The sequence below is a fragment of the Macadamia integrifolia genome, unplaced genomic scaffold (assembly GCF_013358625.1).
Source record: "Macadamia integrifolia cultivar HAES 741 unplaced genomic scaffold, SCU_Mint_v3 scaffold1058, whole genome shotgun sequence".
Lineage (NCBI taxonomy): Eukaryota > Viridiplantae > Streptophyta > Magnoliopsida > Proteales > Proteaceae > Macadamia > Macadamia integrifolia.
In genome coordinates, this window is record NW_024868070.1 from 40,937 (window position 1) to 65,324 (window position 24,388).

Genomic DNA, 24,388 nt, shown 5'->3' on the forward strand with positions numbered 1-24,388 from the left:
TTTTCTAATAAGAACTAAATAAGAGGATTTGGGCCTTAACCAGATTATGTGTACTCGCTAAAATATCCCCTCCAATAGCTGATTGTTCATTTGATCCCTTTTTATTATGTTTCTTTGTATCTACTTTATGGTTCTTAAGAGCACAAGTGCTTCATCTTTATGAACTTAGATGTAGAGATACAATTATTTCATGTGATCAACATTAAACAAAGGGAAAAGGGTGGGCATGCTAACCCAGGAATAGGGTATGCTAATGTTTATTGACCGTTAGATTAGGTGATTTAAATCTGGACCATAGATCAGGTATACGGTTTACACTTAATACCTGATATCTTTTTGGGAGAATACCTGACATCTCTGTGGACTTGGGAAATGGGATCAAAATCCTCTGTCAAGTTAATTCAGTTGGGTCATCCCTGTTTTTCCTTGTTTTGCTACTTGCAAAACACGACATATGGACAATAGGAAATGGGGATTACAGAAACGTCTCTTTCTCTCTTCTCTCTCTTTTCTCTCCTCTCTCCCCTCTCTCATCTTTGCTACTGGCGGCCCTTCTACTGAAAGAAGAAACTCACCAGCTCTGCTAATGAAAGAAGCAACTCACCGGATTCATCGCCACCTCAGTTATCACCAAAATTTATTTCAGAAGGAGCCTCTAGCACCAATTATCCTTTTTTTCCAGTGAGTATTTGATTCCTTAGATTTCTCTGGTGCGTGGTTTTTCCTGTTGTTCTTCAAACCCTAGGTCTGTTGATTGAATTTCTTAATTAATTTCTTCCTATTTAAATTTGCATGTATAGTCTAAGGAGTTTGTTTTGATTCTAACCGATTAGATTTCTGTTTTTCTTTAAGTTCTGATCCATAATCAGTTCTGGGAACTCATAACAATCTCTGGTATTAATTCTGATTTACTTCTTTGAGCTTTAACTTTTTTTCAAACAGTTTTGCCACATCCCTTTGTTCCTGATATCAGAATCTGCCCTGAACCATAGTTAGAATCAGTTTCTGTTATACCTATATATTGTGGTACTAGTTCAAGGGTTCCACCAACTCTTTTAAACTGTTGATAATCCTGGCAGAATCCATTACCTTAAGTCAAGTCATATTTAAGTTTCAATTTCTGCATTATAACTCGTGATGTATGTACCTCTAGCCTTATAGGATTCATTGATAATCAGTGTCTTGATTTTATCATGAAAATCTGATATAGCAAAATTGCGAATGGTCTAGCTTCCTTGCTAAGCTTTGCATTGGGTACCCTAGATGGAAGGAAAATCAATGGCTTCCTTGGCAGAACTCTAAGAACAATCTTAAGAGGACTCCTCCTAGTTCCAGTAACAGCACTACCACAAGCCAACTCATCCATTTTTCTGCTGATATTCCTTTCCATATATTTTTTGGGTCTAGCTTATCTTAAAACCTTTTTAATTTTGTACACTTGACATGGTGATAACTTGACATCCCCTCCTCTATAGTCTCATGAAGATAAAACTCTAATCACTTAAAAAAAAATACACCATAGGACCTCCTTTTATGCCTATCCACTTCTCCATCAGTGATGCAAAAAGATGAACTGAACTTTGCTTTCTGATGTAGGACAGCTAATTGGTGACTTGAATCCTGATCAAAGTGTGGTTGAAGATGCATTGAAATGAATAGAATTAAAAGAGAAAATAAGAGAAGAAAATAGTCCTGGGAAATCATATTTTGTGTTCCTAAGCAATAGCACTAGGGACTTGTAAAAAATCACACTTAGAAGTTGAAATCCATCACACCTTCTGAGCAGGAAAGCTCATAAACATTGGCATGGATATAAGAATAAGATCGCTCTCAAGAACCACTTACCTGGGCTTACCTTGACTAGGACGGTGTTGCCAATCCTCTATTTGAATTTGGCTGGGGATAGAAACAAATTTGAATACGAATTTTAAAACGGTTTGCAAGGCAACCACAACTCTGTGAGAGCTATGAAGTTGATGGCTATTATAATTTTATTTATTTGAAACCGGGTCTGTAACCAGCTCACCAGCATATATGAGTTATTTACCACGTTATGGATCCAGCATATCTTGTTTGGATTCAGCTTAATAGCTTGTATTATTGACCAAGCCTGGATCCAGCTTATCTTGTTTAGAACCAGCTTACCAACTTGTATGAGTAATTTACTAGGTTAACATCCAGCTTATCTTTTCTGGAACCATCTTACCCGGTTATTTGAGTAATTTACCAGGTTTGAATCCAGCTTTTCTTGATTGGAACCAGCTTATCTCAGATTAAAAATCTCAGGTTTGGAACCAGCTTATCTCATGTTTTTTTTTTTTACTGGGAACAGGAACTTGGGAAAGTTGGAAGAGAATAACATCATATCTGCAACGTAATACACCCACTCAAGTGTTAATCATCAGGTTAGTTATATTAATGAAGTATAAATTTTAGATTTATTCGATGATGTTTACAAGTTGCTAAACTGTGTACAAATGTATTAGGATTCTGGAGATGCTTAATTCACTCACTTGAGCTATTGGAATGCATTTGAAGATAGACATTTTGCACCTTATCCGCCGCGTGTCATGAGCTCCCTACTAACGATATACTTTTCTCTCCATTGAGTTAAATAAAATTGGGTTCTATTCACGAAAGACCACCAGAAGTGGGCACAAAAGGTGGCTTATAGAAGAGTAGGGAATGAGCAAATTGGGATATAGCTTTAAGTATTAGGTAGTGTAAGTTTATGTCCAATTTCAATCTGGTTAAAGGAGGAATTTGTAGAGGCATATGTTGGTAATTTGGTAGTAATTGTTAAGAAACTCCATTTTCGATGTTACTTGAGATCTAATAATGAAGTGTAAATACTCCATTCCAATCCCTCTTGCCATGCCAACACTTTTTTTTTTTTTCATTCTCCCCAACTATTAACAAGGAAATTTATTGAAGATGAGACAATGTATACAGTAGTAATTGTTATGCGCTGGTCATTTAATTGAACACACTGCTTCCTTCATTTCCAAACCCTTACATGCTATTACTATCCTATGTTAGAAACAAATTGCCAGTACAAACCTGTTATAAAAAATCCAAAACTAGTACTTTAAAAATTGTATGAAGCTTTCACCAACGGGACTGGCTGATTTTAGATTTTATGGTGTAATGCTTCTCTTGATCATTGAATCAAGAACTTTTATACCACATCAGATAAGACAGTAGAAGGTTGGAAGCTTAAGAGATGTCTTCCATTAGATAAGCAAGCAATCACCCAAACGTTCATTCCCCCCCTCCCCCCAAAAAATCACAAGAACACCTTAATCTTCACAATATGGACAAAATAATCTGCTGGAATATTTATATCAAACAGATTCCTTTCCTATTCAACTGCAAATCATTCGTTGCAAGGTTGGGATCTGTAAAATCTATATCAAATGATGTTTTGATTTTAAAACAAACTTAATTACGAGTTGAGAATGGTACACAACTATAAGAATCGTCCCAATTACCAATTTTAAGAGGTAAAGTGTGAGAAAACAGAAGTTCAAGTCTAAACCGTTTGATAACGTTTCTACTATTTCTGTGTCTAGAAACAACAGAAACGGCTTTTCATGTTTTTGGAAACAAAAACAGAATTTTTGATGTTTGATAAATCTATTTCTCGAAACATTTTTTGCAGACATAATGCCACTAAAAAACCCAATAGTATCATCAGATACCCAAAAGGGAGAGAGGGTTCGATTGCCTCTTTTTAGGTTTAAATAGTTGGGAGATTTATCGAGCACAACATCATTTTTTTCCTCTCAAGTTCGTTTCTAATAACGATGAAACAAGTCCAACTTGTTTCGTCAAAGTTATTTCTAGAATTATAAATAGGCATAAATTTTGATTTATGTTTCTAGGAACAGGTGAAACGGAACAACATTATCAAATGCTTTTTAGGTTGTTTCTCCATTTCTGGGAACAAGAAAGCGCAAAAACGACAGAAACGAAGCGTTGTCAAACGGTGCCTAAGATTCTTATATTACATAGAACATTACATAAAACATCCCAATGAATAGAAGGTCCACAAAAACTCCTCACTTTTCCCGTACTTTACCCACTTGGAGAGCAAACCCAACTCCCAGTGAATGGCCAGCAATGTATACATTGCAACTCCCATATTTCTCCACATTTGATTTTAGTGCATTCAGAGCCACACTAAATCTAATAGACACTTTCAAGCTTTCCCATGCTTAGAAATCGGAGATCATCCTCTATGTCCCTTCTAATTGTGGGGAAGGTTCAATAATGTTTTTATTATTACATAGAACAGCCCTCAAAGCACCACTAGGTCTTATCAGAATAAACTCCTAGCCAGAGTCACTGATCGGTCCCATTCCAGTATAGCCCAAAAAATGGAATCATCTCTTACATCCAATAATACTTGGGATAGCTCGTACTTGAAGGGCTTCATCATTTTGGAGCATGAGTAGTGGCATCTCTTCTATTCTCCAGCCTGTCAAGTTCAAGCAACTACACTGCCTATATGAAGCAGGCCATGACTATCCTTCTGTAGTTAGGATCCTTCCTGCAAACCCAAGCAGTGGGTAATTGAAATGTGATATAATGAATATCTGACTGAATTTATACAAAGATAAAAATATATGACTGAATCTACACAAACATTTGATATCTGACTGAAGCTACACATAAAAACACCTAAAGCTTTGGAACTCCTAGAGGTTGGTCTAAATTTTCTCAGAAGATATAAGGTCCAATTTACAAATTCTTGCATTACATAGAACATCCCAATGGAACCAACTACATGAAAAATTGCATAAACGAAAACCAATCATAGTAATAGGAATCCAATCAACAAGGAAGGATTCAACAGACCTAGGGTTTGAAGAACATCAGACAAAACCACGCATCAGAGAAATCTAAGGGATGATTAACTAGGATTTTTGACAATGATTTAAATATTCACTGGAAAAAAGGGAGAACCAGTGTTAAAGGCTCCTAGTGAAATGACCTCCGTAGATAGTTGAGGTTGCAATGATTCCGGAAGCTTCTTCTTTTAGTAGTAGAGCCGAATGAAGCTTCTCCCAATAAGAAAGAGGAGAGAGGGGAGAAAAAAGAGAGAGGGGAGAGAGAAGAGAGAAAGAGATATTTCTATAATCCCCATTTCCAAAGTCACAGAGGGAGAGAGAGAGAGAGAGAGAGATGTCAAGTACTCTACCAAAAAGATGTCAGGTATTAAGTGTAAACCTAATTGAGTCTATTATATTTGATCTACGGTATAGATTTGAACTACCTAATCTAACGGTCAATAAACGCTAGCTTACCCTATTCCTAGGTAGCCTGCTAGCATGCCCATCCCTTTCCCTTAAACAAATGATTATTGTAATAATGAGTTTTATGTATATTCGAGAGTCTAACCAAACAAATCCTTAAGATCATTAGGGTTTTATGGTCTTGTAATATTCTAGAATATTCTTTCACCATTATAAATTAAGAGGGGTTGATCTTTGTGAGACATATGGTATCAGAGCCATGAAATCTTAAATCTCTTTTTATTTTCCTCTTCTTTCTTATTCTACCCTAGTTGTCGTCTCTGCCTACCTCTCCTGCCACCAGCAAGAAGTGCATCCCACCACCGCCACAGTGCCCAGAGGGGCTGGTCTATGTGAGACACAAGTTTATTTGGGACAACATGGTATCAGAGCCATGAAACCCTAAATCTCTTTTTCTTTCCCTCCTCTTCATTATTCTACCCTAGCTACCGCTTACACCTCTCTCGTCGCCAGCTACAAATGCCTCCCATCACCATCGCTCTCTGCCTTCACACTAGCTTCTTCAGCCACTGTCACTAGCCTCCAGTGCCTTCTTCTCTAGACATCATCTTTTGCTCCCTCAGTGGTTGAATGTGATCTTTACTACTAGAATTGTTTATCTTGTTATCTCTTTATGAGATGACATGTACCAGAAGTCTGCTCTCTAGTTGTTAAAGATTCTGGTACTATTTTAGGGATGTAGTCTGAGACATTTTGTTTTCTAATCAGTAAACATGCCTGAGGTTACTACAATATCTACTGGAGGGACTACTCAATCTATCTCTACACCCTCCCTAGCTCCATCAAACTATATGGGAACAATTATCTACTATGGTATCATTCTTGATTCTTGGAGGCTATTGGTATTTGTGGCTTATCTAGTTACATTACTGCTGCTACGAAAGAGCCTACTATTGTTAATAAAACTCAAGTCAAATAGGAGACAAACAACTTTCTCGTTATGTCATACCTCATCAATTGTATAGATTCAACTCGAAATTATATGTTACTGGATATTGCTTTAAAGGTCTACAAGGCTGCCAAAGATAACTATTCACTGGTTGGTAATGATGTCCTTACGAGTTGAGGAAACAGATCCATGACACTAAAATAGAAGGAACTTTCTCTCTCATAGTACTACTCTACCATCAAAGGTATATGGCAAGAGTTAGATTTCTATGATGACGCTACTCTTATTTGCAAAACTGATATTGCTATTATTGAAAAGAAAGAAGATCAAATTTATGTGTATGTGTTTCTTGCAAGCCTTAGTACCGAGTTTGATCAAACTCAAGCATAGATTTTAAGTTGGGATCCATTTCCTCCCTATAACAAGCTTATGCGCTAGTTCAAACTAAGAATACTCATCATACTGTTATGCTTTCACTTTTTATATAGGATCGCTTTGCTCTTTACTTTGGTTTAGGGATCATACTAGGAACGCCCCTACTAGACCCATAGAGAAGGAGATTGTAAAGTGTGATTACTGTGGAAAGGAACGTCACACCATGGACAAATGCTGGAAGTTATATAGTAAACCAACCAACACCCATGGTCATGGACAAGGATGGACCAACGCTATCATAAATCAGGCTCCTGATGACACTCACACATATTCATTTGTCTCTCATGAAGTGTTATAAACCATACACCAACTGATGACCAAACTTGAAAATGGTTCTTCCTTTGAGGCATCAACTATGTTAGGGATATGCCCACACTTCTATAGTTGGTTTTAATGATAACAAACATATGAAGGTATGTCACAATTTTCCTTTAAGTATTGTTTTGTAGAGACTTCATATCAAAGATCGAATTTGGTGAACGAAATGAAGATTAAAGTCATCAAATGAAAAGTATCAACAAGTTGGCATCAATGCTTGAAGAAGATATCATAAGAATTTAAGCTTCAAGATGTCAAGACATGAAGCTTAAAGACATGGAATTGCAAACAAGAAGAAAATAAGATAAAGTGCCAAAGAGTGGAAGGCTCAAGTGAAGAAGAAGACCACTAGGATAGATTGATCATTTTTAATGTAATTTGTAATTTCCACATATATATATATATATACACTCACCACATGCATGTGCATTGCATTATCCTAGAATGACTATAGAGCATACCTTGACCAAGTATGGAAAGTCTCTAAGTGGTGAGGAACATATTAGGAAAAATGTGTTCTGGTGAAATTCTGTGAAAACCACATTAACCTGACTCAAGGGTATTTTAGGGAATCTTAAAATTAGTATCAAGAGATGAAACCTTCATAGAAGTTGTAGAAAATTGAGTTTTGATTCCAACGCAACTGATCTCAAATCAATCTAAGGTCAGACCAAAAAGTTATGGTCAAAACACTGACAACTAGTCACTATGACAGCATTCTGTCAAAACAGAGTATGTCATGTTGGCGGTCGACCGGCTGGAAGCCCCGGTCGACCGGAACTGTCTAAGACCATAGCCGATCGATCGACTGGAAGTCTCGGTCGACTCGTGACTGCCTGAAAGTGCCCCAACGGATATATTTTGCCTCAACGGCTCTTGGCAGTCGACCGGCTACCGATGGCGGTCGACCGATGTCCCAGAATACGTCCGTTAGAGCCTGATTTCCTGCCTAAAATGCTTCACTAAGTTCACCTATAAATACCCAAACCACTCTTAATTAAATATTCATTAAGAAAGAGCTTTAAGAGCAGTATTGCAAGCATTCAAGAATTATATATTCTACTTGAGTTGTTCTATTACACCAATCCCAACAAAAGGCTCATGTCTCAATTAAAGTCCTCTACTCTCTCTTGTGCAAGTCAAAGCCATAAGAGAGGACTTTCCAAAAGGTGTATTTTTTATTTCTCATTCTCATCATTTGCACCACACTTGAGGTATTCCTCCTATTCCACTAATTCCTATTTATTTCTGTTTTTATAATTCTAGATTGTACTTAGGATTGTAAGGATTCTCTTATCCTAAAAAGAGAAAGGTATCTCTCTACCTCCAAAAGAGATTGTAAAGGCGTATCTCTGCCTGGAAAGGGGATTTGTAAGGATACTCTTATCCGTGAAAAAGATTGTAAAGGTTTTCTTCTCTACCTACCGTATTGAAAGGGAGAACTAGTGGAATACCTTACAAGAGGATTCTTGTAAGGAGTGGACTAGACTCGGATTGAGTCGAACCACTATAAATCTTATGTTTTGTGATTGTACTTGTTTTATTTATTCCGCATTATTTTGACTTGCAGTCACACTTGTGACCTATTCATCGAAAAGAGTTAAATTCCACTAGTATAACCTATTCACCCCCCCTCTAGGTTATTTCAATTGGTATAAGAGCGGGAGCTCAATTTATTTAAGACTATATCATCTTAAAGGTGAGTCAAAGACCATAGCCACATTCCAAGGACCACCAGAAGGCATGAACGCCTCGAGACCCCCTTACTTTAATGGAGAAAACTTCTCCTTCTGGAAATGTAGATTTAAGAATTTCATTTGTGGATATAATTTTCTTGTTTGGAGAACTATAGAAAGAGAACCATATGTCATCACCAAAATTGTAAATGGAAAGACAGTGCCAAAGGATGAATCAGAATTAACAGCCGATAATCTAGTACTTCTTCAATACAATTTCAGGGCTCTTACCTACCTCCAATGTGCTTTAAATGAGGAAGAATTCAACAGAGTAAGTATGTGTGAAAATCCCAAAGAAATTTGGGACACACTTGTAGTAACACATGAAGGTACTACAAAGGTAAGAGAAAGAAAAGTAGACATGCTTATACAAGAATATGAATTATTTCAAATGCATGAATATGAAAATATTTCTGACATGTTTACTAGATTTACTAATATTGTAAATTCCTTGAAAGGACTTGGTAAGACTTACACCAACTTTGATATGGCTAGAAAAATTCTTAGGTCACTACCTACCAAGTGGAAACTAAAGACGATTGCTATCAATGAAGCCTGAGACTTGAACGAGATAAGCCTATATGAATTAATGGGCTCACTTCTTACCCATGAAAAGGATCTCTATGAAGAATTCAAGAAAGCACATTCCAAATTCATTGCTTTCAAAGCATCCAAAGGATTGGATGAAGTAAGTGAAAAAGAAAATGATGAGGAAGTCTCATCGGATGAAGATGAAAGTGACTCCAATGAAGAAGTCACAGACCTTGCCTTAATGGTTTATGGAGACAAAGAACGAGAGGTAAGTTCTCAATCTCATTATTTAGATACTTCAAATAATGAATCTAATGATGATGATCTTCAATAAGCTTTTGAAGCTTTATATGAAGAAAGTTTGAAACTTGAGACTGAAAAGTCTAATTTGGAAAATGAGGTTATTTCCCTTAACAAGAGGATAGAATCCTTGACATCTAAAATGTATGAACTTGAGGAGGATAACTCAAAGTTAACTGCCATATTTCATACATTTACTAAAGGTCAAAAGACTTTTACATTATTAGAATTCCAATGCAAAAGTCCTCAAGACAAAGAAGGACTTGGTTATGATGGTGGAACCTCACCTCAAGGGAAAGAAAAAGAAAATGTAGTTTCTCCAAAGAGAAGAAATCTCCATTATGACCAAAGGCAAGTTCCAAAAAGGAATAACATCCATTATGCGTATTATTACACTCCCTCCAAGAGGCATGATAGACCTCAAAGGAATTTTAAATCTCAAAGGGATTTTAGACCACATACTCGCTATTGGCCACAAACACATCAAAGTTCTTATCCACTTTATAGACCATATAAGACTCAAAGAGATTTTAGATCTTATAGGCCACCTGCACATTATGAAATATATGATTCACAAAGGGCATACACACCATTTAGACCTCACACACCCAAAAGGGTTTGGAAACTGAACGGATATTTTAATTATAACATGGATGGACCCATGAGATTATGGGGACCAATATATGCTTGATTCTATTGGCTTAAAAAGCCAAAGTAAAAGATGGATGATGCTTTGATAGTTGTTTTGATATCATTAGAGAAGGGATGAAATATCCTACTCCAAAAGGTTCTCTGATAGATATATTTGCTGGAAGATTTAAAATAGTAGAATGTTTGTCAAAATTGGCAATGATTGGCATCATCAACCATCTTAGAATTTTTAATGATCTATCTTGCTTGCATGTATGTTAGCTTTATTGACATCTATTGCATATTTTTAGGGGGAGCTTCACCTTAATACTCATTTTTTGAATGCATTTTTTACATGATGCATATGCTTAGGGGGAGCATGTTTTAGTCTTGACTACATGCTTATTTTTTTTTAAGCATACCCTTAGGGGGGGCTATTTTTCCCACACTCCTTGTTAAGGTTACAATAGGAAAAAGAAAATATAGAGATTTTTAATACCCCACTTTTTGCTGTTGACAAAGGGGGAGAAATTGTGAAATGATTCTCTAATTTATTGATAATTGATTATTTATTTTATTTGAGAATCATCTGTTTGTCATCATCAAAAAGGGGGAGATTGTTAGGGATATACCCACACTCCTATAGTTGGTTTTGATGATAACAAACATATGAAGGTATGTCACAATTTTCCTTTAAGTATTGTTTTGTAGAGACTTCATATCAAAGATCGAATTTGGTGAATGAAATGAAGAAATGAAGATTGAAGTCATCAAATGAAGAGTATCAACAAGTTGGCATCAATGATTGAAGAAGATATCATAAGAATTTAAGCTTAAAGATATGAAATTGCAAACAAGAAGAAAATAAGATAAAGTGCCAAAGAGTGGAAGGTTCAAGTGAAGAAGAAGACCACTAGGATAGATTGATCATTTTTAATGTAATTTGTAATTTCCACATATATATATATATATATATATATGCACTCACCACATGCATGTGCATTGCATCATTCTAGAATGACCATAGAGCATACCTTGACCAAGTATGGAAAGTCTCTAAGTGGTGAGGAACATATTAGGAAAAATGTGTTCTAGTGAAATTCTGTGAAAACCACATTAACCTGACTCAAAGGTATTTTAGAGAATCTTAAAATTAGTATCAGGAGATAAAACCTTCATAGAAGTTGTAGAAAATTGAGTTTTGATTCCAACGCAACTGATCTCAGATCAATCTGAGGTCAGACTGAAAAGTTATGGTCAAAACACTGACGGCTAGTCAGTATGACAGCATTCTGTCAAAACAGAGTATGTCATGTTGACGGTCGACCGGCTGGTCGACCGGTGACTACCTGGAAGTGCCTCAACGGCTATATGTTTCCTCAATGGCTCTTGGCGGCCGATGGCGGTCGACCGGTGGTCCCAGAATACGTCCGTTAGAGCTTGATTTCCTACCTAAAATGCTTCACTTAGTTCACCTATAAATACCCAAACCACTCTTAATTAAATATTCATTAAGAAAGAGCTTTAAGAGCAGTATTGCAAGCATTCAAGAATTATATATTCTACTTGAATTGTTCTATTACACCAATCCCAACAAAAGGCTTAAGTCTCAATCAAAGTCCTCTACTCTCTCCTGTGCAAGTCAAAGCCATAAGAGAGGACTTTCCAAAAGGTGTATTTTTCATTTCTCATTCTCATCATTTGCACCACACTTGAGGTATTCCTCCTATTTCACTAATTTCTATTTATTTTTGTTTTTACAATTCTAGATTGTACTTAGGATTGTAAGGATTCTCTTATCCAAAAAAGAGAAAGGTGTCTCTCTACCTCCAAAAGAGATTGTAAAGGCGTCTCTCTGCCTAGAAAGGGGATTTGTAAGGATACTCTTATCCGTGAAAAATATTATAAAGGTTTTCTTCCCTACCTACCGTACTGAAAGGGAGAACTAGTGGAATACCTTACAAGAGGATTCTTGTAAGGAGTGGACTAGACTCAGATTGAGTAGAACCACTATAAATCTTATGTTTTATGGTTGTACTTGTTTTATTTATTCCGCATTATTTTAACTTGCAGTCACACTTGTGACCTATTCATCGAAAAGAGTTAAATTCCACTAGTATAACCTATTCACCCCCCTCTAGGTTATTTCAAACTACTTCTCTGCCAACTTCCTTTGATCCTACTTTGAACACAGGTATTCCATTTGGTGGCCATTTTACGTCAATTGAGTCCCCTTTTTGGATTATTGATTTAGGGTTCACTGACCGTATGACTAGGTCTCCTAAACATTTTGATCCTCACTCTCCTCTGTTAGGTAAACAAAAGGTTCGGGTAACTAATGGGTCTCTTTCTCCTGCCTCTGAAAAGTGGCCCATTTCTCTTAGTCCATTAGTATCTATATCCTCTATACTGCATGTCCCAGAATTTACTAGTAATCGTCTTTCAATTCGTAGCATTACTAAGAATCTTAATTACAAATTAGCTTTCTTTACTACTTATTGTCTCTTTCAGGACTTAGTAACAAAATGTACGATTGGCAGTGGTAAAGTGGTGGATGGTTTGTATATGCTTGATCAGTCTCCCACTGCATTGACCTCTCATAACACTGTTCCATATGCATCTAACTCTGCCTTGAAGACCTCTACCAATGGCATTGTTGCTTGGGTCACCCACCATTAAGAATTTTAGTAAAGTTAATTCCTGATTTATTTTGAAAGTGTAATCCAAAATGTTTCCTTTTTTATGCTTGTGTTTTTTCTAAGAAAATTAGATCCATTTATCCTATTTTAGATAATAGAAGTTTGATTCCATTTACTTTGATTCATTCTGATGTGTGGGGACCATACTATCATGTCTCTATTATTGGACATCGTTGGTTTGTGACTTTTATTGACTACTTTAGTCGTACTACTTGGGTTTATCTATATTAGAAGAGAAATTATTTTCCTTGTTATAAACAATTCCATAAGATGGTTCATACTCTATTTTATGCTAAGGTCTGGATACTTCGTTCTAATAATGGCACTGAGTATACTGATTTCCTATGCATTTTATTGATCACGGTATTATACATTAAACTAGTTGTGTGGACACAGCTGCCTAGAATGGGGTTGTATAGAGGAAGAACTGCCACCTGTTGGAGGTGGCTTGGTGCCTAATGTTTGAGACACATGTTTCACATTAATACTAGAGTGATGTTATGCTTTCTGCATCTTATCTGATTAATCGGCTACCCTCTCGGATATTAGCATCCTGTTGCCTTGTTGAGGTACTAATAGATTCTACTTCCTTTATTATGCCTCCCAAATTGTTTGGGTGTATTGCCTTTCCAAGGAACCATCAGCAGCATGTAAAGTTTAATCCTCGAGGACTTCATTGTATCTTCCTTGGATATTCTCTCACTCAGAAGGGGGTACCGTTATTACAATCCTCCCATGAAGAAATATTACTTGGCCATAGATGTAGTGTTCCATGAATCCACTGCCTATTATTCTGCACCTCTTCAAGGGGAGTCTCCTAGAGTGGAAGATGTGCCACTGATTTCTCTGTTGAACATGGTAGAAGATGCGTACTTGGAAGAAGGGATCACAGATTAGGAACAAGAAGTTTCCATTTTTGCCTAGGGGATAAGGACCCATTTCCGCCCAAGGGGAGAAGGATCCCATTTCTGCCCAAGGGACACCAACTACGTTGGTTTGTCACTTTTATTGACTACTTTAGTTGAACTATTGGGTTTATCTATTGTGTTAGAAAAGTAATGATTCCCTGTTATAAACAGTTCCATAAGATGGTTCATACTCATTTTTATGCTAAGGTCTGGATATTTCATTTTGATAATGGGACTGAGTATCCTGATGGGGAGTTTCAGGTGCATTTTTATGATCACGGTATTATACATCAAACTATTTGTATGGACACAACTGCCCATAATGGGTAGAGAGGAAGAATCGCCACCTGTTGGAGGTGGCTTGGTGCCTAATATTTGAGACACATGTTTCACGTCAGAACTGGAGTGTTGTTATGCTTTCTGCATCTTATCTGATTAATTGGCTACCCTCTTAGATATTAGCATCCCATTGCCCTGTTGAGATACTAACAGGTTCTACTTCCTTTATTGTGCCTCCCAAATTGTTTGGGTGCACTGCCTTTCTAAGGAACCATCAGCAACATGTAAAGTTTAATCCTCAAGGACTTCATTATATCTTCCTTAGATATTCTCTCACTCATAAGGGGGTACCGTTATTACAATCCTCCCTTGAAGAAATATTACTTAGCCATGGATGTGGTGTTCCATGAACCCACTGCCTATTATCATGCACATCTTCAGGGGGAGTCGCCTAGAGTGGAAGATGTGCCACTGATTGCTCTATTAAACATGGTGGAAGATGCATACTTGGAAGAAAGGATCACAAGTTAGGAACAACAAGGTTCCATTTTTGCCTAGGGGGAGTAGGGGCCCATTTTTGCCCAGGGGAGCAGGATCCCATCTTTGCCCAAAGGGACACCAACTAGGCCTACTCAGGTGTTTGAGCATTATCGTCGTAGGCAAACTCAACCTACCACCACTGCACCAAGCCCGTCGCATGCTCCAAAAGTGAATCCTAATACTGGTGAGTCCCTTCCTACTAATTGTTTGAGATTTAAAATGTAACCACAAGCATACGGATCAGTGTAGCTTCGAGTCGAACACAGAGAGAGTAGCCACTTAATTTTTTTTTCTTCTTTTAATAATGTGAAAGTGAACAGATTAATGATTGTGATCTAATTCTAATTACCGTCCTAAACATATGTATCTAAAATAACGTCCTAACCATTTATCATCTAAGAATTTAAAGACGCAAGCCGTGTAATTGAAATTAAATAAATAAATAGCTGAAAATAAACACCCCATGCAATTAAAAAGCAATGAAGGAAAAAAAATACTGAAATAAAAATAAAGTAAAAGAAAGGGGATAAAGCTAGAGAGAGACTCACAAGTAGGTTTCTCCACTTAGCCTGAAAGATGCATCATAATATGAGCTTCCCTACTTGACCAGAGAGTCACTCTTACAAGGGTTACTCTACTTGGCTTTAGGGAAAGGGAGACAATTAAAATAAAAACTTTAAAGCAGAAACCTAAAACTAGAGCTAGAGAAAGAGAAAACTAGAGAAAGAGATAGAGCAACTAAGAAAAAAACCTAGAAGAAGAATGAAGTGCCTCCTCCCCTTGTGTTAATTCTATTATATTTTAGTTTCTAAAAAAAAAATATTTTTTTTTTTTATCTTGTTGATGAAGTGGAGGAGAGAGGAGAGAGGAGAGAGAAAATGTGTGGAGAGAGATCTCCCACGATTTTTCTTGCCTTTTTCTTCCTATTTTTTCTTCATTTTTTTTATTTTTCTCTCTTCTTGCACAAGAAACCCCCTTTGGCCAATTTTTCTTGCTTGGATTTGGACAATATTCTATTTTAATGAGAAATTTCATCCATGCCCTTGTCTTTCCTTTTCTTTTTTTTCTTCTTTCCTATTTTTTCTCTCTTCTTCAAACTTGCGTACAACTATCTTGGCCGACCTCCTTTAAGTGATGAGTAGGAGAGAGAAAATCTTCTAAAAAAAACTCAACAAAATAGCAAATTTTGCACACCACAACTCACCAACTACGCTAGGTAGTTGTTGTTACCAACTACGCTAGGTAGTTGTTGTTACCAAAAACGAATCTTCAATCACTTAAGGATGTGTTCCATCAATCCTTGTTAGTATTTGAAATATTCCTTATACCCGTGGGACAACTGCAGATGGGCTGGTTCTGTATCTCAGTTCAGTTATGATCCATTATTCTTTTTCTAATCCGAAAAGAATAATTATTTGTACGGTTGACCAAACGAATGTGTACTTGCAATTGAACACTTTCATCTTGCTCAGAATTTCGTCTTCTTCACAACCATGAAAAGAAATAGGACCTCTTACGTGTAAAATTGGAGATATAGCATCCGATAGTCCTTAAGGTCTTGAAAATATAAAACCTGCAAAAAGAGAGAAAAACCCAAGGTAGCTCCATTTTAAATATGTAAAATGCATGTTTTACTACACTAGATTTCACATATAATTGTGCTTATCACTAATCCATCCCTTGATTTACCAATAACTATTCGTAAATCTCAAATGGAATGTACTAAATATCTCATTTCTAATGTTTTTTTCCTATAAGCTTCTATCTCCTTCTTCCTATTTCTTTGTTTCCTCCTTGTCGTCTATTTCTGTTCCCCATAACTGGAAGGAAGCTCTTGCTAATCCAAAGCGGAAAGAAGCAATGTATGAGGAAATGAGGGTGCTTGAGAAGAACAAAACATGAGAGCTAGTTCACCTTCCATCAAAAAAGAAATGGTTTGCTACAAATGGGTCTTCACGGTGAAGCAATCTACAGATGGATTTTTAGACAAGTACATGACTCGACTGGTTGCAAGAGGGTTCACTCAGACTTATGGCATAGACTACTAAGAAACTTTTACACCAGTGCCTAAGATGAATACTATGAGAGATATCATTTCATATGCAGTCAATTGTGGCTGGGATCTATAATAGTTCAATGTGAAGAATGTCTTTCTTCATGGTGAACTAAAAGATAAGGTATAAATGGATGTCCCTAATGGTTTTACCACTCAACCAAATCAGAGCAAGGTGTCTAAGTTAAAGTGGACTTTATATGGGCTGAAGCAGTCCCCACGAGCCTGGTTTAGCCAGTTCCACAAGGCAATGATTGCTATAGACTACAAACAGAGTAATGTTGATCACAGATTCATCAAGAAGTCAGAGAAGCACATTACTATACTTATAGTGTATGTGGATAATATAGTGATTACTAGTGGTGACACTCTAGAGATTGCACATCTAAAATCTTATTTAGGAACTGAGTTCGAGATCAAGGACTTGGGGAAGCTCATATATTTTCGGGTATTGAAGTAGCCTATTCAGGTTAAGGTATCTTTCTCTCTCAATGAAATTATATTCTTGACCTTCTCTCTGATACAGGTTACTAGGATGTAAGGCTATTGATTCTCTATTAGAGCCTAATTCTTACCTCAACGAGAAAGATAGAGAACCAACTGGCAAGTATGGTAAGCATATGTTGTCAGTATGGTAAGCCATATATGATCCATACTGTACTATGGTAGGAGGTAACCTTATTACATGACAAAGCAATAATTAAGCAGCAGTTGCAAGATCTAGTGCTGAAGCAGAGTTTCGAGCTATGGCTCAAGGTATATGTGAACTACTATAGCTTCAAGATCTTCTTTAGGATTTATGTGTCTTTCTTGATTTGCCGATGCAACTTGTGACAACAAGATTGAAATTAGCATTGTTCACAATCTAGTTCAGCACGACTGCATGAAATATGTAAAGATTGAACATCATTTCATCAAAGAGAAGTTGGAGTGGGGCATCACATGTATTTCGTTTGTGCCTTCTGAGGCTCAGTTAGCTGATATTTTTATTATGAGTCTCAGTAGTAAATTGTGTAGTCCTATTGTGTGCAAGTTGGGCATGTTTGGTATGTATGCACCAATTTGAGGGGGAGTGTTGTAATAGTGGGTTTTATGGGTAATCTAGAGTCTAACCAAATAGGTCCTTAAGCCCATAAGGGTTTTGTAGTCTTGTAATATTTTAGAATATTCTTTTCACCATTATAAATAAAGAGGGGCTGATCTTTGTAAAATACAAACTCAATTCTTCAAATTCAATAATGATAAAATCTTTCAACATTCAAACAAGGTGTGGGAAATAGTCCACAAAAAAATTTATAGTATTATCTATAAACTTTCTAAATCTTTCCTCTCATTTCTTTGGATTTTTTAGTTTGTTTATTCTTAATACAAACTATATAAATTAAAAAATAGTAGAGTTTATAGTCTCAAAGATTCTATTATTTACAATCCTTTATACCCGAAGAATGGTAATATAATCTAATCTTTTGAGTCAAAATTTATAAGTTTTCTCATTTGTTGTGAAACAAAACTTTGTTTTTAAATTTAAAAGGAAATACACAATAAAATTTCATTCAAGTGAAAAATTAAATGCAACATAAACCATTAACTTAATATCAAAACACTCAACTACATTGTTTCCAGTAAATAAGAAATTGTGCTAATGAAACAAAATTAAAACTAGATTATACCAACTAAAGCATCAATAATAGGTTCTGATCCAACAATAGAATATGAAATATTATTGTCTAATTGCAAACTAAATGCAGTAAACTATAACAATCTATAGATTTTGAATGCTTAGACTTGGGACCGCACCTCTTTAACTAAATAGAAATGTTGCTCTCTAAATTTCGGAATCTTTGTCTCCAGAAGGTTTTGCAATGACTTGAAAACATGGATTATTATACAAAATTAATCCACTCACTACTTTAATGAGAAACAAAAGAGTTTGATTCAAAATAACCAAAGTTAGAATCATACATTCATCCAAATTTTCTCAGAAATCCCCTCGAGTTATTATAAGTGCAATCTCATTCTTCAAGGCTTTCAATTTTTCTTTTTTATGGACCACATGCCAATGAATTTGTCAATTGACTATTTTTGATAATGTGTGTCATGTATTTGTTTGAATCGATCAAAATCCTCAGGAAGATAGACAAAGATGAAGTTTATAAGGAGAGAATCAAAGATGTCAATCCCAAAAGACTTTAGTTGAGCTTGAATGTCTTTATTTTTCATTATGTATGACATCACACCTTTTTTGCAATCATATTTTTTGGAGCTAAACATGTTCATAAGGATTTGTATACGAACTGATATCTCAAAGTTTGTATACTCTGATGTGAAGAGATCCTTCTCTTTTTTGTCAGAATTTTCTCCAGATAATTTAAGGAGATTTGTCTAGCCATCTTAAATAATTATACAATATTTATAAATAAAACACGATAAAAATAGCATTAATACAAAAACTAACACATATTAAATTTCAATAATAAAATTAAGGCTCACTACAATCTGCCTGTGGATTATGATTGCAAGTTGCAAAGATCTTATAACATCAATCTTCAATTGTCACATTTCAGAAACTGTATACTAAAACTAAATAAATTAACAAAATAGTGTTCAACACAACATACATGTGGGCATCAGTTGATTCTACCACAGTTTGTAATCATGTGATAAATTAAAGATTTTATGTTGATATATGACCCACGTTAATTTTCAGCCATAATCAAAGCTCACTACAACTTGCCTTTAAGCTAGGGCTACAAATTGCAATGATCAGTTTACTTTATACTGAAAAAAATCAAGTCCAATAGACAAGTATAATTTTCAGTGTTGGACTTATGTTAGTTACAGCCTACCTTTGGTCATCAACTGTATCTAACTCGTCTAAAACTAGAGTGGCAAGACCAGAATGCATCTCATCAAACAAGCTTACCTTTCGATATCTTCTATCTTAATGTTTAACATTGCTATCTTGTCCCAACTTACTTGCACCTTTGGGCATCATGTCCACTTGTACTTTAGTTGCAAGTTTTTAATGTCTTCTTTATTTTATTTATTAGATTACCCTAAAAAGACATTATGTGATTTTAAATTGATGAAAAGTGTGGCATATAAATCCCCTTCAATGGCAATCTTGTTAATATAAGATAAAATACTAATGTTATGAGTTTTCATGATTTATGAGGTTCTTAATTAGGTTTCGTATTTATAATAATGTACATAAGTAGCATGCTCATAACATTAATTTGAATCAAATCACCAATATATATATATATATATGTGTGTGTGTGTGTGTGTGTGTGTGCGTGCGTGCGTGCGTGTGTGTGTGTATGTGTGTGTGTAGTCTTAATGTAGCCACACAAGTTCTCATGTCTCTCTACTTAATGTTATACTTTAATGTCTTCTTGTCTTATTATGAAGCATTAAACTTAAAATGATGAAAATGTGTACTCCCAATGTTCTTAAGTACCCTAAAATGTTGGAGCAAAAAAAAAAGTTCAAAAAAGCAAAAATTGACTTTAAATGAAGTAAGGAATTTTTTTTCTAGAATTGTTCATCTGAAATGTTTCTGTCAAATGTACTTCACAGAAGCATTTTACAAAAACATATAACATATAAACAAAAACATTTTTAGAAATTGCTTTTATTATAAATTGATTTATGTAAATAGAAAACAACCAAGTCTATTTATAGAAATGACTTAAAAGCTTAAATGAAACCACAAATTGAACCAAAAGAGCCAATTCAATTGAACCGGGTTAAAAATAAAACAAAAATTGGTGTTTGGTTCATAATTAAACCAAAATCAAAATCCAAATATGGTTCAACCTAAACCAACAACCGAACCACACCTTAATCAGTTAATCATTGACCAAGCCAGTCAAGCAATAAACCTGGATCAAAATCAGACCATAATGGGCCTAGTTTCTTGTGAACCATCAAGTTGGATCATGTACAACACACGTTAGTGCACCCTTTAATACAATTTTGAAACTTGGGGCTCGTTTGATAACGTTCCTACCATTTCTGTTTCAAGAAACGGTAGAAACAAAAAATTCCGTTTTTAGGAACAGAAACGGAATTTTGGGTATTTGATAAACATTGTTTCTTGAAATGTTTCTCTATTTCTTCTTTTGCAAATGGGAGTGTTGGGGACTTACAAGTAAACTCTTTTGGATGCAATGAAAGACTACAATTCAATTGAGCAATTAGACAAATAAGAAATAGGAGAAAAAAACAGCAGTAAGTAGAATTAGACAAACCTCGACACGGACGATGACGACAACGACAACGACAGTGGTAAGGAATGAGGAGAAGGAAATCAGCAGCAATGTCATTGGGAGGGGAAGAAGAAGGTGAAGGTGAAGAAGTAGAGCATACAAAGGGGGAGAAATCGGTGTGAGGGTTGGAGCCATGGCTTCTGGGTTGCTGGCAGCACTTGGGTAGGTAAATCTAATTTGCCTCCTCCTCTCTCTTACAATTTTTCTTCGATTTCTTCATGACCATTCTTTATTATTACTTGAGATTGCCTTCAGGGATAGTATTTCTAGAGGCAGAAGCAGAGAAATAGATAGAGAACTCTGAATGCTGAAAGATAGAGAGAGAGGAGAAGATGGATTGAGGAAACCCTAGGCCTAACGGAAGCAAGCAGTGGTTAAGGGAAAGCTATTCAAGAGAATGAGATACCAATCCTCTTATGAACGTGAGAGTTGGGTTGGGATAGCCACGTTGATTGCCTTTGCCCTCTCTCCCTCCCCCCATGGTCTCTATTGTGAAAGTGAAAATCAGAATGGCTGTTTTGGAAAACCAAACTTCAAACTAACCTACAATTTCTCTCCTCTTCTCTTGGTTCACGAGAGCTAGACGAATGTGAGGCAGGCCAAAGGACGGAGAACGAATCACTAGTAATGGACAGCTCTGTAGTGTTCACGGGAGCTGGGAAGTCGATTCTCGAATCTTGGAGGTAACAGTTGGGTTGAGTAGAGGAGGACGATCTCCTGTCGTGGTGTTTCAACGGGGATGAAGGAAAAAGAGAGAGTGAACATGGCGTTCTTTTTTATCGGGCAGGGATGTTTTTATGTTGGCAATTTTGGTTCGTGGAACAACAAAACAAGTTTCCAATCCTGTTTCTTATATCATAAATTGATATAAATTTCAATTTATGTTTCTGGAAACAGGAGAAACGGAGCAGGTTTACCAAATGGTATTTACCCTGTTTCTCTGTTTCTAGAAACTAAAAAACGCGAAAACGCGTTTCTAGAAACATTACCAAACGGGCCCTTGATTTGACCCATCTTCAGAATTATAATTTTTCCATCCAACTAATTTTTGACATGTGTTAGGTAGTTATTACCACCCTTAAAAGTCCTTATTGGTTTCTATGATTACACCCTATGTGTGATTCCAATGTTTCCTTCTCCAATGAAATGGTGACATGTGACAAGGGCATAATAAATATCCTTTAAAGAGACCAAAAAGTCCTTAACCTTTTGTCAAAATTACACCTATGTGTAATCTAACTTGTACCTTCTTCAATTATAAGGTGACTTGTGGTATGGAGTATGGACTTTAATAAAATAAAAATAAAAATAAAAAAACCATCTGAAAGGACTAAATGGCCCTTTTTAATTCATTAATTAACCCCATACCCTATCTTTTTCCTCATGTGAAAGAGTTCCAAGCTCTTAGTCATGCTTGTTGCTATGGTTGTTGTTCATATGGATGACGACCATGGCTGCTCTTATGGACTCCTGAATGCTCTTTAAATGATCGGAAAGAGGTCGCCGTCCTATGCCAGTGATCAGAATTTTTTTTTAATGAAATGCTGAAAGAAAACTCCTGCATACCAAACAGCCCCGGCTTTAATGGGTTTTATTCCTTAAAAAGGCCGCGGTCACGTTTTCGACTGAGACCTTGAATCCTCTTGCTTCTTTTTTTTTTTTTTACTGACTCAATGTGGGTAAATATCCCACTGTTTTCAGATTGAAAAACCTCTATATGAATATGGATACCCACATCAAAATCCAACGAATCCGATGACTGTTCACCAAACCCATATTCAATTACTCATCTATTCATGGTTTCAACAATAGATACAAACACAATTAGGCTATGGCTGTCATTCTAGTGTATAAATCTTGATTGACGAGGCTGGAAAACATACATTCATATAATCACATAATGATGGTCAAGAGGCTAAACAACCTGCTCTTATACCACCTGTAAAGCTTAAATGAACAAGGTTGGAAAATACAGAACTAACCTCCACCATTGGGACCAATGTTAGCCATCTCAAGCAAATCACATGTGATGCTTTGAAGTTCTCTAACAAGGTGAAGTGAACAATTGAAGGAGGAAATGGAAGACAATAAATGCTTGGTGGTCTAATTTCCACATGTTGTCTCTTAGTTACTTCTCTAATGATAAGAGGCAAAAAAATTTACGTAAGTGGAACTAAGGATCCCAACCTCCTTATACCTGTTCACTCATTAACTACCATCCATCAAGATGGTTATTGGGGAGAGAGTTCGTGCATATCTCCACTACCTCATGTGGGGAGTAAGGAGTTTGTGACTTACAATACTCTTCCCCCCCCCCTTATGCTGACATGGCATAGACCACATCAACTAAAAATAGAATCATGCATTGTACAAGACTTGGGCAGTACCATAGTTAGCAAAAATGTGTTTAAAGTAGTGTACCCATTTTTTAGGCTTTGGACTTGTTGAACATATTAATTTACTTAATTGACCATATCTCTCTCTCTAAAACTTCGACATAGCCTTCAAGTGCTTGAAGAGTGTATTTGTCGAAACAAAAGCGATTGCCTCGATAAGATATTTCCTTCATTCTTCCTCTATATTGTTTACAAAATATGGTTCTTTTTGGGTTATAATTGATGGGAATGTATAAATTCCATCTCTACTGCAGAATCAGACATGAGAGTTTCTTCTCATCCAATTCTCGACAACTTTTATTTTAAAATAAACTTGTACTCTATCTAGTAATTTCTTATGGCAGAGCATCTTTTCAAGTCAATTTCATGTTTTTTGGCACTTGTTTATGGCCTAATCTACAACCATTCTTTTGATGACATAAACTAACTCGAAGGGTTACATTTCTCATGATATCACTTTCAATCAAATTCAATTCATAGATCCTGAAATTGATCTACAAACCGATGTATCTGTTGAAAAATGTTTCTAAAGTCATGATTCCCAACTCCAATTGAGCATGCATCAGTCTGAGAGTGTGTTGACTTTTGACAACAATGAACATCATAATCAAACTAAGTTGCTCAACAAGACTTTTGACATGTTTTTTAGTTATGATGTACGAATTTAGAATTAATATTGAATAATATGTCTTAGAACTTATTATAGATTGTGGAATATATATATATATATATATATATATATCGTTGGATGTTGCAGTAGTTGTTCTTAATATTAGATGCAAGTATTTATGTAACAATTCTCAATTTGTATGAGTATAATTGCCTCTTTTTTGTCTCCCTTTTTGAAATCTACACTTTAAAACCTATGTCGTTTTTTTTTTTTTTTTTTCTTTATTTTTACAAAGTATGGGCAGTTAGAACGAGTTGCTAACATCTCATAATCTGTTAGCTTCACAATCCAATCGCAATCATCTTAAAAGAATAAATTTTATTCATTTCTAATGCCTAAGATTCCATTAGGCTTTGTTATGATGTACTTGAAAAAAAAAAAAAAAATAAAATGATGGTTCTATGGCTAGGAGGGA

At 35.8% G+C, this 24,388-nt stretch overlaps 1 long non-coding RNA gene across 1 annotated transcript; it reads left to right on the top strand.

Annotated features, from left to right (window-relative positions):
* The first annotated feature begins 453 nt into the window (after window positions 1-453).
* On the top strand, window positions 454-2,863 carry LOC122062512. The gene is made up of 3 exons (XR_006134997.1): window positions 454-681; window positions 2,333-2,405; window positions 2,487-2,863. It is a non-coding gene; the product is annotated as an uncharacterized LOC122062512 (long non-coding RNA).
* The last annotated feature ends 21,525 nt before the right edge of the window (window positions 2,864-24,388 follow it).